We start from the raw sequence: 15,288 nt of genomic DNA, 5'->3' as shown, positions 1-15,288 counted from the left end.
AATAATAATAATAATGCTACATTGAATGTCACATTTTAAATCATTTCCTTAGGCTACAGACTCTCAGAAGCAGGACTGATATTGAAAGCATCTTGGTAAATACTGACAGACTGCTTTCCTGAAAGTGTGTGTGGCACCAACAGTGAATGTAACTGGAGGGGCAAGCTATGGGTGCATAGCATCACTACAGTGTCCACCTCAACTCAATTGTCTACTTCCCTATCCCTGTTTGAGCTTGAATACTCAGCATATAATACAGTGGTCCGGAAGGGTGTCTCCACGAGAAGTCTGAACACCATGAGAAAGATCCACCAAGACTCTCTTGGTGAAGTTGCCATAATAGGGAGTTTGGGCCTCAACTTTACAATGTCAAAACTCTAACTTTTTGCTTACATTAAGAGAGGATTCACCCTTGGGCTAACAACAATGAAGCAACAGACTCTGACTCAATCATAAAGCAGATAACAATCTGTGAGTTTACAAAGATAAATTTATCAGTCAAGTATGCAAGAATGTGTGTATATCAAAAGACTGGTGTGTCCTCCCTTGTTAGAAAGCCACAGGGGAAGCCAAATGATCAACAGAAAATTTCTTGGTGTCTCAGTCTGAGTCAGAAAGCAGAGAAGGAAGCCCTGAGATGTGTAGAGAGGCACCCTTATCTTCAGCTCAAAAGATCCCCTCAGCTCTGAGCCTATAAAGAGCAGTGAGTTTTCCCTACGTCCAGCAGTTCCTTGGCTATTCCTCCTTCCCATCCCAAACTTCAAACACCAGATCCTGTGCAATCTTCCACCTGCCCTTAAATCGACTTCTTTCCATCACCTCATTCACAGCCTGGTCCAGACCACTATCATCTCTTGCCTAAACTTTTGCAACTCATCTCTCCTTGCCCTCTTGCTCACTCTTGATCCAGTCTCCATCTGCCAGCCAGAGTGATCTTTTGTTTTTTGAGACTGAGTTTCACTCTATTGCCCAGGCTGAAGTGCAGTGGTACAATCTTGGCTCACTGCAATCTCCGGTTCCTGGGTTCAAGCAATTCTCATGCCTCAGCCTCCCAAGTAGCTGGGATTACAGGCATGTGCCACCACGCCTGACTAATTTTTGTATTTTTAGTAGAGACGGAGTTTCACCATGTTGACCAGGCTGGTCTCAAACTCCTGACTTCAAATGATCTGCCCACCTTGGCCTCCTAAAGTGCTGGAATTACAGGTGTGAGCCACCTCACCCGGTCTAGAGTGATCTTTTAAACTGGACATATGAGTGTGTTTAAAGTCTCTACCTAGTTGAATGTGTTGGCTCACAACTATAATCCCAACACTTTGGGAGGCCGAGGCAGGAGAATCACTTGAGGCCAGGAGTTCAAGACCAGCCTGGGCAACATAGCAAGACTATGTCTCCACATAAATAAACAAATAATTAGCTGGGTGTGGTTGCACGCACCTGTGGTCTCAGCTACTTGGAAGGCTGAGATGGGAGGATTGCTTGAGCCCAGGAAGTCAAGGCTGCAGTGAACCACGATCATGTCACTGTACTGTAGCCTAGGCAAAGAGCAAGACCCTACCTCAAAAACAATAAAAATAAAATAAATAAAATCTCTACTTAAAACTCTCTGGTGATTGACAGGTTAACAGATGAACAAAACACAGTATATACATAAAACGGAATGTTATTCAGTCTTAAAGAGGAATGAAATTCTGACACATGCTACAACATGGGTGAACCTTGGAGACCTTACACTAAGTGAAGTAAGCCAGACACGCAAAAAAAGTACTGAATTATTCCATTCATGTGAGGTACCTAGAATAGTCAAATCATAGAGACAGAAAGTAGAGGCCGCGCACAGTGGCTCACGCCTGTAATCCCAGCACTTTGGGAGGCTGAGGCGGGCAGATCACCTGGGGTTTGAGACTAGGAGTTTGAGACCAGTCTGGCCAACATGGTAAAACCCCATCTCTACTAAAAATACAAAAAATTAGCCAGGCATGGTGGCAGGCACATATAATCCCAGCTACTTGGGAGGCTGAAGCAGGAGAGTCGCTTGAACCTGGGAGGTGGAGGTTGCAGTGAGCTGAGATTGCACCATTTCACTCCAGCCTAGGAGAAAAGAGTGAAACTCTGTCTTAAAAAAAACAAGTAAAATAGTGGTTATCACATTACCAGGGGCCGGGGAGAGAGGGAATGGGGAATTATTGTTTAATGGATACAGAGTTGCAGTTTGGGACAATAAAAAACAACCCTGAATGTCCCCGCTGGCTGGCTCACACCTGTAATCCCAGTATTCTGGGAGGCCGAGGCAGTGGATCACTTGAGGTCAGGAGTTCAAGACCAGCCTGGCCAACATGATGAGACCCTGTCTCTACTGAAAATACAAAAATTAGCCAGACATAGTAGCACATGCCTATAGTCCCAGCCACTTGGGAGGCTGAGGCGGGAGGATTGATTGAACCAGGAGGTGGGGGTTGCAGTGAGCCAAGATCACACCACTGCCCTCCAGCCTGGGAGACAGAACAAGACTTCATCTCAAATAATAATAATAATAATAATAATAATAATAATAATAATAGTTCTGGATGGTGGTAATGGTTGCACAACAATATAAATGTACTTAATGCTGTTGAACTATACAGTTAAAATGATTAAATCAGCAAATTTTGTTATCTCTATTTTACCACAATTAAAAAAAAAAAAAAAGACCCTTGCTGACCTGTTGCTTTTATCCCCAAATCCATAACATGATCTACGAGACCCGATAGGATCTCACCCCTGCTTGTGTAAGGGTTTTAAGGCTAAACTTTATAACTTCTTCCCCCTCCAGTTGGGATCTAGACCTATTAGGAAATCCAAATGGCTATCAAGGCAATGGAGAGATAAAAATATGGGACTTATTACTGATAAAGTTGGGCTTTGGAAGCAAACGCTTGTATTTATAGCCACAATGGAGGTTCCTAGTGTCTTCCTCTCCCCATCATCTCCCCCCAGCTCTTGATTTAAACTTCCAGCTGAGGGCTGCATAGAGCAGCTGGACAGGTCGTCCTGAATGCCAAGCATGCTCCTCCCTCCGCTGCTCACTTAGCTCATTTCTGCCTCTCGGTCATTTCTTAGCATAAGTGTCACATGTGGCTGGGCATGGTGGCTCACACCTGTTATCCCAGCACTTTGGGAGGCTGAGGTGGGCAGATCACTTGAGGCCAGGAGTTCAAGACCAGCCTGTCCAACATGGCGAAACCCTGTCTCTACTAAAAATACAAAAATTTAGCCAGGTGTGGTGGTGTGTGCCTGTAGTCCCAAGCTGTCTGTGAGGCTGAGGAAGGAGAATCGCTTGACCCGGGAGGCAGAGGTTACAGTGAACTGAGATCACACCATTGCACCCCAGCCTGAGCAACACAGTGGGACTGTCTCAAAAAAAAAAAAAAAAGGCCTCTGTCATATGCTCAGAGGCCTTCCGTGGCCCATACTACCTCCTCCCTACCTCCTAATAAGTCTCATGCCCCCTAGAGCTTCTCCTGCATAGCACTTTCCAGAACTGTGTCTGTGTCTCTTTCCATGATCATTGTGGGTGTAAATAAGAAGGCAAGTTTCATGAGAACAGGCACTGCACTATGGTCTCCATGTGTCCCCCTAAAATTCATGTTAAAACTGAATTGCTAGTGTGATAGTATTAAGAGGTATGGCCTTTAGGATGTGATTAAGTCATGAGGGTGGAGCCGTCATGGGTAGGATTAGTGACCTTATAAAAGGGGTGCAAGAGGCCGGGCGCGGTGGCTCACGCCTGTAATCCCAGCACTTTGGGAGGCCGAGGCAGGCGGATCACGAGGTCAAGAGATGGAGACCATCCTGGTCAACATAGTGAAACTCCGTCTCTACTAAAAAAAAAAAAAAAAAAAAATTAGCCAGGTGTGATGGCATGTGCCTGTAGTCTCAGATACTCAGGAGGCAGAGGCAGGAGAATCACTTGAACCCGGGAGGCAGAGGTTGCAGTGAGCCGAGATCATGCCACCGCATTCCAGCTTGGCAACAGAGCGCAAATCCATCTCAAAAAAAAAAAAAAAAAAAAAAGGTAAAAGGGGTGCAAAGGAGCTATTCATCCCTTTTTGCCCTCCCACTTCTGCCTTGTAAGGATACAGCACCAAGCCACCACCTTGGAAGCAGAGAGAGCAACTCTCACCACAGATGGAATCTGCTGGTACCTTAATCTTGGTCTTTGCAGTCTCTAGGATTGGGAGAAGTAAATTTCTGTTGTTTATAAATTACTCAGTCTAAGGTATTTTGTTATAGCAGCATGAACAGATGAAGACGCACTGTGTATGCTGTATGTTTCCTTCATGGCCACATCCCCAGTGCCTAGCATGGTGCCTGGCACTTTGGCTCCCATACACATTGGAGAATATTCCATTCACTAGCACTCCTCTCCAGGAGAGGTCTGTATACTGTTGGAAGACAAATGTGGATAAGGCTTGGGGCCGGGAGGTCAGGGGCCAGCCTAAGTAACATTCGCAGGATTAGCGGGCCTTGTGGGGTCTACAGTTTGTCCAGGGCCCAAGATGTCAGCATCATCGAGAAGCTAAGTGTGGTTGGTTCTGTGCCTCCTTCCCAGCCGCTGCTCTAAATAACCATAGAGCAAATATTTGAAGAATGTCAGCTTAAAGGAGTGTCTCGCTCTGACCCTCAAATCTCAATTTATTTTTAAATTGACAAAAATTGTATGTATTTACACATGTGTACAACATAATACTTTGAAATACGAATACATTGTGAAATGGCTAAATTTAAGGCCCAGTGTAAATGCTACCTCCTCTCTAAAGCTTTCCTACCCGCCATTCCCCCACAGAAGCACAGTTTAGATTTCCTCCCCTGGGCTGTGTCACCTCAGCTGGCACTAGTTGAACTGTACTGTCTGCATATTTATATGTCTGTCTCTCCTCCCAGAGGAAGTCCATGAGGGCAGGGACTTTATCTTTTCGTTCACTGCTTTTTCTTAGCATCAAGCACAATTTCTTGCATGTGGTAGATATTCACCAAATACCCGTCGACTTAATGAACAAAGTGCCACCATGTGCCAGGCACTAGTTGACTTCTGAGAAGGGGTATATGTCAAGACATTTGTTAGTCACCCACCAGCCTCTGAATTTAAGCCTGCCAGTAAGCCCCATCCTTCAGGACACAGAGCTTGGTCAAGAAGGGGCCCACAACCCTATCCCCTACTCCCTACTCCCTAGCCCCTAGCCAATCAGGTCCAACAAGGCTTAAATTTTAGGAATCTTGTTTGAGGAATAGAGAAGCTGACTTTCTAATTCCTGCAGGATGTAAACTCATAAGGCTGAATTCCCACTGGTGACCCCCAGGCCCACAAGGGAAGCCAGCCTTAAGACGAAGGCAGCATCATGGGAGGCAGAACAGAGGAAACTGGTGTCTTTGGTGACATGTGAGCTGCTGAATCAAACTTCCTTCCCGAAGCTAGCCCTCCCGTCTCCATTTCTCTTAGGTATATGTACCAATCATTCCTTTCAGTCACTTTGTTTCTGCTCTTGCAACATGAAGCGTCCAGAAGAGGCCAGAGAATCACAGGAAACCCAAGCTTTAACACCTCAGGACCTGCTAAGAAGATGGGTGAATCCTCAGTTTAGGACACTCTCAACCCTCACATCCAGCATGGTTTTCAGATGGTGGCACCCCAGCAGCTCTTGGACACAGGAGAAGGAGATGTGAACCTGGGTCTTAACCATCAGCTGCTCTAGCTGTTCTCAGTCCTCACCAAGAAGACAACTAGGACCCATCCAAAGACAAAAACAGCCAAAGTTATACCTGGCACAAGACCTTTGTGGGCCCCAAGATCACTTGTCTCGGAGGCTGGATCAGAAATAAACATTTTGGTCTTCTTATTATAAGCATAGTGGAGGTGTAGGATTGAAGAATCAGAGTGTTGGAGCTGGAAGGATCCTTAGAGATGAGCTGGTCAGATCCCCTCATTTTGCAGATGGGGAGACTGAGGCCCACAGCAGGGAGGAGTCTTTCTTGCTCAAGATCACACAGCGTGTTAGTGCCAAAGCTAGTACCCTCCCTAAAGGAGTTTCTCCCTCAGCCTCCCCCTGCAGAAATGGGGCTAGGGAGACTGGGCGCAGTGGCTCACGCCTATAATCCCAGCACTTTGGGAGGCCGAGGCGGGTGGATCACCTGAGGTCAGGAGTTCGAGACCAGCCTGGCCAACATGGCAAAACCCCATCGCTAACAAAAATACGAAAATTAGAGTGTTCAGTCTGCTTCCAGATGGGCGAGAAGACTTGTGGTCTGGTTCTTGGACTTCCCTAACAGCATGGCCCCTAAATGCCAGTCTCCACTCCTGCCTCAAAAGAAGAAACCAAGACCACCGCCTGCTCTGGGACCGGAGGAGACATTGGCCTCTGCAGGCTTGCTGAAGAAGGGAGAAAAAGAACAGCAAGAAGCAATTGAACACATTAAGGAAGTACAAAATGAAATAGACAGACTTAATGAACGAGCTAGTGAGGAGATTTTGAAAGTAGAACAGAAATATACCAAACTCCACCAACCATTTTTTCAGAAGAGGTCAGAATTGATCACCAAAATCCCAAATTTTTGGGTAACAACATTTGTCAACCATCCACAAGTGTCTGCACTGCTTGGGGAAGACGAAGAGGCACTGCATTATTTGACCAGAGTTGAAGTGACAGAATTTGAAGATACTAAAGCAGGTTACAGAACAGATTTTTATTTTGATGGAAATCCTTACTTTGAAAATAAAGTTCTCTCCAAAGAATTTCATCTGGAGAGTGGTGATCCATCTTCAAAGTCCACCAAAATCAAATGGAAATCCGGAAAGGATTTGACGAAACGTTCAAGTCAAACGCAGAATCAAGCCAGCAGGAAGACGCAGCATGAGGAACCAGAGAGCTTCTTTACCTGGTTTACTGACCATTCTGATGCAGGTGCTGATGAGTTAGGAGAGGTCATCAAAGATGATATTTGGCCAAACCCATTACAGTATTACTTGGTTCCTGATATGGATGATGAAGAAGGAGAAGGAGAAGATGATGATGATGATGATGAAGAGGAGGAAGGATTAGAAGATACTGATGAAGGGGATGAGGATGAAGGTGAAGAAGATGAAGATGATGAAGGGGAGGAAGGAGAGGAGGATGAAGGAGAAGATGACTAATAGAACACTGATGGATTCCAACCTTCGTTTTTTAAAATTTTTTCCAGTCCCTGGGAGCAAGTTGCAGTCTTTTTTTTTTTTTTTCCTCTTGTGCTCAGTCGCCCTGTTCTTGAGGTCTTTCTCTACTCCATGGTTCTCAACTTATTTGGGGGGAAATACCTTGAGCAGAATACAATGGGAAAAGAGTCTCTACCTCTTTCTGTTCAAAGTTCATTTTTATCCCTTCCTGTCTCAACAAAAACTATATGGAATCAACACCACCGAGCTCTGTGGGAAGAAAGAAAACCCTGCTCCCTTCGCTCTGCTGGAAGCTGGAGGGTGCTAGGCCCCTGTGTAGAAGTGCAAAGAATTCTAGCTTTTTTCCTCCTTTCTCTGTATGTTGGGCTCAGAGAGTACACTGTGTCTCTATGTGAATATGGACAGTTAGCATTTACCAACATGTATCTGTCTACTTTCTCTTGTTTAAAAAAAGAAAAAAAAACTTTAAAAAATGGGGTTATAGAAGGTCAGCAAAGGGTGGGTTTGAGATGTTTGGGTGGGTTAAGTGGGCATTTTGACAACATGGCTTCTCCTTTGGCATGTTTAATTGTGATATTTGACAGACATCCTTGCAGTTTAAGATGACACTTTTAAAAATAAATTATCTCCTAATGATGACTTGAGCCCTGCCACTCAATGGGAGAATCAGCAGAACCTGTAGGATCTTATTTGGAATTGACATTCTCTACTGTAATTTTGTTCCTGTTAATTTTTAAATTTTCTTTTGGTTTCACTGGAAAGGAAAGATGATGCTCAGTTTCAAACGTTCAAAGTGTACAAGTTGCTTTGTTACAATAAAACTAAACGTGTACACAAAGGAAAAAAAAATACAAAAACTAGCCGGGTGTGGGGGCGTGGTGGCACATGCCTGTAATCCCAGCTACGCAGAAGGCTGAGGCAGAAGATTTGCTTGAACCCAGGAGATGGAGGTAGCAGTGGGCCAAGATTGCGCCACTGCACTACAGCCTGGGCAACAGAGCAAGACTCCATCTCAGGAAAAAAAAAAAAAAAAAAAAGAGAGAGAGAGAAAGAAAGAAATGGGGCTGGAGCTCCCCAAGCTTGGGAAGGAGAAGGGAGGGGACACTGACAGGGATTCTCCCTGCTACAGCAGTTAGGAGCTGCTCCCAAAACATTCACTGACAGGCCTAGCCAGTTGCCCTTAATGACCTTATTGTGGCATTTTGATAACAACTTGTGGTTGGCTTAGTGGGTACTAGGTCTCTAACAATGCATCAATGATGCCTCTTATAATTTCTCCAGAGGAGAAATTCAGGGTCAGCAATCTGGTAGGAAGGAAGACTCCAAGATGTGCCTTGGGGACAGGGTATACATGGGAACTCTGTAATTTCCACTCAACTTCACTGTGAACCTAAAACTTCTCTAAAAATAAAGTCTTTTCAAACACACACACACAACCGGGAATGGTGTCTCATGCCTGTAATCCCAGTATTTTGGGAAGCCAAGGCGGGCAGATCACTTGAAGCCAGGGGTTCAAGACTAGCCTGGCCAACATGGTGAAACCCCATCTCTAATAAAAAACGCAAAAATGAGCCAGGTGGGGTGGCATGCGCCTGTATTCCAGCTACTCGGGCACCTGTAATTCCAGCTATTCGGGGGGCTGAGGTGAGAGAATCGCTTGAACCCAGGAGGCGGAGGTTGCAGTAAGCCAAGATTGTGCCACTGCACTCCAGCCTGGGGGACAGAGCGAGACTGTATCTCAAACACACACACACACACATACACACACACACACACATTGTAGTTAGACCCCAAATGAAGTGCCAGTGTGACTTTCACCTCTTAGAACCTCTGTTTCCTCAGTTGTAAAAGGGAGGACAATAATAGTACGTGCTTTACAGGGTCGCTGTGCAGATTAGATGAGATCACTCTATAAACAGTACTTTGCACAGTGCCTCGCACAGACAGTAGTATGAATATTACCTATTATTTATTTATACTACCGATTTGTATTTATCTATAGTTTATAGGTAAAATTGCTCCATGATAATCTGCTTCCGGTGGACCCATTCTAAGTAGGGACAGCCCATTTGCCTCTTCCCATGTGACCTCTGTTCAGACAGGAAACGTAAGGCTCAAATTCATATTGATTTATGGGGCTGGGGACCTGGAGTCCAAAGACTCCAGGAGTCTTGGCTCCACCAGTGACTTAGTAGGAAGTTACTGAGTCCCTTTGAGTCTCAGTTTCTCCAGATGTAAAAGACTAGGCTCATATTCTCCACTTCGTAGGGTTCTTGTGGGATAAAGGACTTGGATCTCGACAGGTCTGGGAATTCAGACCTGCTTTAGTGAGACTGGAGCATCAGCTTCACCAATGGAATCTGCCACCAGGGGGCAGGCTTGCTACATCCAAGTTCCCATTTGTCCTAAATACTCATTTCCTTTTTTGAGCGTGATTGTCTAACTTTTTTATTACGGAGAGTCCAACATACACAAAAGTAGAATGGTATAATAAGCCTCATGAACCCAGCACTAAGTTTCAACAACTATCAACATTTTGCCAATCTTCCCCTCTCTTTTTGTTTGCTCTGCTGCTAGAGGAGTATTTTAAAGCATATTCCAGACCTCATTTTGTTTTATCCCTAATGCACATGTGCTGCTCCAATTGAAAAAGACTTATTTTCTGCCGGGCATGGTGGCTCACACCTGTAATCCGAGCACTTTGGGAGGCTGAGGTGGGCGAATCACCTGAGGTCAGGAATTCAAGACCAGCCTGACAACCATGGAGAAACCCTGTCTCTACTGAAAATACAAACTTAGTCAAGCACGATGGCACTTGCCTATAATCCCTGCCACTTGGGAGGCTGAGGCAGGAGAATCACTTGAAACCGGGAGGCAGAGGTTGTGGTGAACCAAGATCGCGCTATTGCACTCCAGCCTGGGCAACAAGAGTGAAACTCCATCTCCAAAAAAAAGAAGAAAGAAAAAGACTTACTTTCACAAGCACTGTGTCACTTAACAAAAAAGAACAATAATTCCTTAATTTGATCTAAGTTCATATTTAAATTTATTTTTTCTTTTCTTTCTTTTTTTTTTTTTGAGGGTCTCACTCTGTCTCTAGCCCAGTCTGGAGTGCAGTGGCCTAATCTCCACTCACTGCAACCTCTGCCTCCTGGGTTCAAGTGATTCTCCTGCCTCAGCCTCCCAAGTAGCTGGGACTACAGGCATGTGCCACCACGCCTGGCTAATTTTTGCATTTTTTGGTAGAGACTGTGTCGTTCACTGTGTTGGCCAGGCTGGTCTCAAACCCCTGGCCTCAAGTGATCTGCCCGCCTCAGCCTCCCAAAGTGTTGGGATTTCAGGTGTGAGCCACAGTGCCTAACCTATATTTAAATTTCTGAAGACGTCTTGTGACAGCTAACTCATTTGAATCTCGATCCAAATGAGGTTACTGCATTTGGCAAGTCACTTTCACATTCTACTGTCCAGTTTTACTTCTGTATCATGAATCTACTGGAGAATCCAGGACACTTGTCCTGTAGAATGCTCCACATTTGGAGTTTGACTGATTATGGTCTTTGTATATCCCTCATATTTCTGGTAAACTGGTAATTAGATTTTGGCTTCATAAGGCTTAGGCTCTTTTTCTTTCTTTTGTTGTTGTTTTTCTTTTTTTTGAGACAGGGTCTCACTCTGTCACCCAGGCTGGAGTGCAGAGGCAAGATCTTGGCTCACTGCAAGCTCTACCTCCCAGGTTCAAGCAATCCTCCTGCCTCAGCCTCCCTAGTAGCTGGGACTACAGGCATGCACCACCACACCTGGCTAATTTTTTTTTTTTTTATTAGAGATGGGGTTTCACCATGTTGGCCAGGCTGGTCTCGAACTCCTGACCTCAGGTAATCTGACTGCCTCGGCCTCCCAAACTTTTGGGATTACAGGTGTGAGCCACCAAACCCAGACATTTTTTTTTTTTTTTTTTAACGGCAAGAATATTTTGTGGAGAGCACTGTTGACTTAATGAACAAAGTGCCACCACATGCCAGGCACTAGTTGACTCTTTAGGGAAGGTATATGTCAAGACATTTGTTAGTGGCCCCCACAGCCTCTGGATTTAAGGCCATTAGTAAGTCCCATCCTTCAAGACACAGAGAGCTTGTTGAGGAATGGCCCAGGGACCCTATCTCCAATCCTCTATCCCCTAGCCAATCAAGTCCAAGAAGACTCAATTCCAGGACTGTTGTTTGAGAAATAGACACTAACCTTAAAACATTTTAGTGATTTTAAGGTTGGTCAATGACTTTTAAATTATTTTTAATTTTTTTAAAACTGGAAAATGGTATTTAGAGACTGAATCTGTGCACTAGGGGTGTTCCAGGGCTGGGTGACCAGCCTGGCCAACATGGTTCCTCTAAATGGTATTTAGAGACTAAATCTGTGCACTGAGTTGGTCATTGCTTCTAGGCCTTTTCGGCAGACAGAGCTAAAAAATACTTTTTCTTTTTTTTTTTTTTTTTTTGAGATGGAGTCTTGCTCTGTTGCCCATGCTGGAGTGCAGTGGCGCAATCTCAGCTCACTGCAATCTCCACCTCCTGGGTTCAAGCAATTCTCCTGCCTCAGCCTCCTGAGTAGCTGAGACTACAGGTGCCCGCCACCATGCCCAGCTAATCTTTCTATTTTTGGTAGAGATGGGGTTTTGCCACGTTGGTCAGGCTGGTCTGGAACTCATGACTTCAGGTGATCCACCAGCCTCAGCCTCCCTGAAGTGCTGGGATTACAGGCGTGAGCCACCACGCCAGGCTGAAAATACATTTTTGAAAAGAAAAAATACATACTGCTATCTAATTCAGATCTAAGTTTATCCTAAGCTTCTTCTCTCCTTAAAACACTTTCTCATACACTGAAAAATCTTGGTTCCTAATGCTATTGACATAATTACTTATTTGTTTGTTCTTATATCATAGTTTCAAAATAGCAAACATCAATATTACTACTAGCAATAAGACGAATGAATGCAATCGTATTTCTATGCAGTTTTATTTGTCCTTACACTATACCCCACTAGAAAGGTACAATCAAGGACGGGTGTGATGGCTCATGACTGTAATCCCAACACCTTGAGAGACAAAGGAAGATCACTTGAGGTCAGGAGTTTACAAGCAGCCTGGGCAACACAGTGAGACGCTGTCTCTACAAGAAAATTTTTAAAATTAGCTATACCTATAGTCCCAGCTCCTCAGGAGGATAAGGTGGGAAGATCCCTTGAGCCCAGGAGTTGGAAGTTAGTGAACTATAATCACCACTGCACTCAAGCCTGGGTGACAGAATGAGAACTCATCTCTTTATTTTTTTGAGATGGAGAGTGTCGCTCTGTGGCCCAGGCTGGAGTGCAGTGGCGGGATCTCAGCTTCACTGCAAGCTCCGCCTCCTGGGTTCACACCATTCTCCTGCCTCAGCCTCCCCAGCAGCTGGAACTATAGGCGCCCGCCGCCACGCCCGGCTAATTTTTTGTATTTTTAGTAGAGATGGGTTTCACCATGTTAGCCAGGATGGTCTCAATCTCCTGACCTCATGATCTGCCCGCCTAGTCCTCCCAAAGTGCTGGGATTACAGGCGTGAGCCACCTCACCCAGCCTGAACTCATCTCTTAAAAAAAAAAAAAAAATCAAAATAGTTAAGAAGCCGTTTGAAATTATTTTCTCTGTGTTACACCACCAATCTGACATTAGATAGTTCGTTTCTATTTAATTTTTATGGAGTGCTTTATTTTACTGAACTGTCTTATAAACATGTGAAATGTTTTTAAGGTTCCAAAATTGTACTATATAAAAGGTATATTCATAGACGTCTCATTCCCATCCCTATGCCCTCCACCCCATATAACCAACTATTTTTGTAGAAGTTTGGGATTTATTCTTCCATTGTCTACCTTTTAAATGTAAGTACTTAATGCGTATTTATCTCTCCATTACCCACATGCAATAGCATACTATAAACACTGTATGTACTTTGCTTATTTCACTTAATAGAGATCACTTGATATTAGTATATGTCTATTAGTATATATAAGAAATCTTCCACATCTTTTGTTTTTTGTGTTTTTTTTGAGACAGAGTCTTGCTCTGTTTTTTGTTTTTGTTTTTTTTTTTGGAGACAGTCTTGCTCTGTCACCCAAGCTGGAGTGCAGTGGCGTGACCTTGGCTCACTGCAACCTCCACCACCCAGGTTCAAGAGATTCTCCTGCTTCAGCCTCCCAAGTAGCTGGGACTATAGGCCAGTGCCACCACGCCCGCCTAATTTTTGTATTTTGAGTAGAGACAGGGTTTCACCATGTTGGCCAGGCTGGTCTCGAACTCCTGACCTCAAGTGATCTGCCCACCTCGGCCTCCCAAAGTGCTAGGATTACAGGTGCGAGCCACGCCAGGCCTCTTCCACATACTTTTTCATGGCTGCATAGTACTTCATCCTGTGTATGTACTATAACTTATTCAACCAGTTCTTTATCATTAGACATGTGAGCAGTTTCCAATCTTTTGCTATTCATTAATGCCATAATGAATAGCCCTGTACATACAGGTTTGTTGGTTTTTTGTGTGTTTGCCAGTATATTACTAGGTTAGATTCCTCGAAATCTAGTATTTGATCTAGGGCTACTGGATCAAATAATATGGCTACATATTGCCAAATTTCCTTGTTAACAGTATCACTTTGCCTTCCCACCAGCCATGTATGAGAATGCTAGCCTTATTTTGATACCGTATCAGATTGAGGAGGCTTCAGAGATCAATCACAGACAAGGTTCCTGCCCCCAGGAATTCTCAGTCCTCCAGGAGGCCTACAGGCAAAAAAAAAAAAAAAAAAAATGACATAACATAATAAGCACGGGGAGCATTTACCCTGAAGCTAATGAATCTTAAGCTTCAGAGTCCTTTACTTATAGGGACCCTTTCCAATGTTCCAGGTATGTGTTCCCAGGGCCATTTTATAACTTTTCTCAGGAGGACACCCCAAATTATTTAAGCTTCAGGCCCCACAAGATCTAAACCCACCTCACAGACTTAACTGTGAGCCTAAATTGGGGGTGAGAGTGGATTTCAAATCTCATCTGCAGCCAACTTGAGAGCAAGGGTTCCTATGATACTTAATGATTGAGACAAAATGAAAACGCTACTTTGATTGAGAGAGGTCCCTCCCCTGATTCGGATCAATAACCCACACAGGTAGTTAGCTGTCTTCGCAGAGCCTTCTATATTTTCCCTCTACTTTTGAGGGCAGGAAATAAGTCTTGGCTGACACCAGTGTTTCCAGCAAACAGCTGAAGACTTGACACTTGGATGGCACTCAGGACAAAAATCTTAACAGATTACAGAATCGTTGTGGGTTTTTTAGTTTGTTTTTTTTTTTTAAGGGGAAGGGGTGTTACACTAGGAGTGGGTATTCAAGGTAGACACATGCCAAAACAGACACTTCAGTGAAAAGAGGCAGGTGTTTCCTCACCTGTAAAAACAGGATAATAAAACCTCCCCTTGTGGGGTCTGGTTAGGATTAAGCAAGATCATTTATATAAAGACCTAACCCAGTGCCAGACTCTCGGGAGAAGGGGAATAAATGGAGGGCAGAAAATAAAATGGGTTGATCTTTGAGCACAGCGACAGGGATTCTTTGTACATCGTGCCTTATAGAGCGAGCGCTATATAAGGAGGAGGAATCATCACCCTGCTGAGAAGTAATGGGTGCAGAAAAAAATCGGGGAAGAAGGAATGGACGTTTCTGGCAGATGCTTACTGATCTAACAACTGGATGACTGAGAGATGCGGGCCTGAGTGACCCTGGGCTGGCTGTGGGGCCGACAGCGTGAGGGATCTGACTGACAGCGTGCGGCGGCCGAGCGACTGCGGCAGCGGCGGGGCCCCTATTGACTGTCCCGCCCCGAGAGCGGCCGGAGCGCGGTGGATCCTGGCTCATACCGAGGCTTCTCTCGCGCGCCGACTGCAGGCCAACCCTCCACCAGGAGCCTCCGGGGGGCGCCACGGGCACCGCAGCCAGGTGCAGGCGCCGCTGTCCCCTCACTCCCCACGCCGAGGAGGTGGCCCTGGCTCCCTGCGGCCGCGGCCGGGGAACAATGA

General features: G+C 45.0%; 1 protein-coding gene and 1 pseudogene across 15 annotated transcripts in view; one reads left to right on the top strand and one right to left on the bottom strand.

Moving 5' to 3' along the window:
* TRIM63 (tripartite motif containing 63) overlaps positions 1–15,288 on the bottom strand; it is a 64,311-nt gene that overhangs the window by 47,241 nt on the left and 1,782 nt on the right. For 11 of the 15 annotated variants that reach the window (XM_073007663.1, XM_073007666.1, XM_073007662.1 and 8 more), the window contains exons 1-2: positions 15,130–15,231; positions 13,919–13,997 (exon numbers count right to left, since the gene is read on the bottom strand). The gene's annotated coding sequence lies outside the window, so the exon portion shown is untranslated. The other 4 variants (XM_073007671.1, XM_073007673.1, XM_073007670.1 and 1 more) reach the window with 2 other exon arrangements.
* On the top strand, positions 6,015–7,232 carry LOC103225320 (protein SET pseudogene; annotated as a pseudogene).

Source organism: Chlorocebus sabaeus, chromosome 20 (assembly GCF_047675955.1).
Source record: "Chlorocebus sabaeus isolate Y175 chromosome 20, mChlSab1.0.hap1, whole genome shotgun sequence".
NCBI classification, from domain to species: domain Eukaryota; kingdom Metazoa; phylum Chordata; class Mammalia; order Primates; family Cercopithecidae; genus Chlorocebus; species Chlorocebus sabaeus.
Note: the sequence above shows the minus strand (reverse complement) of the source record. Positions and strands in the feature narration are given on the sequence as shown.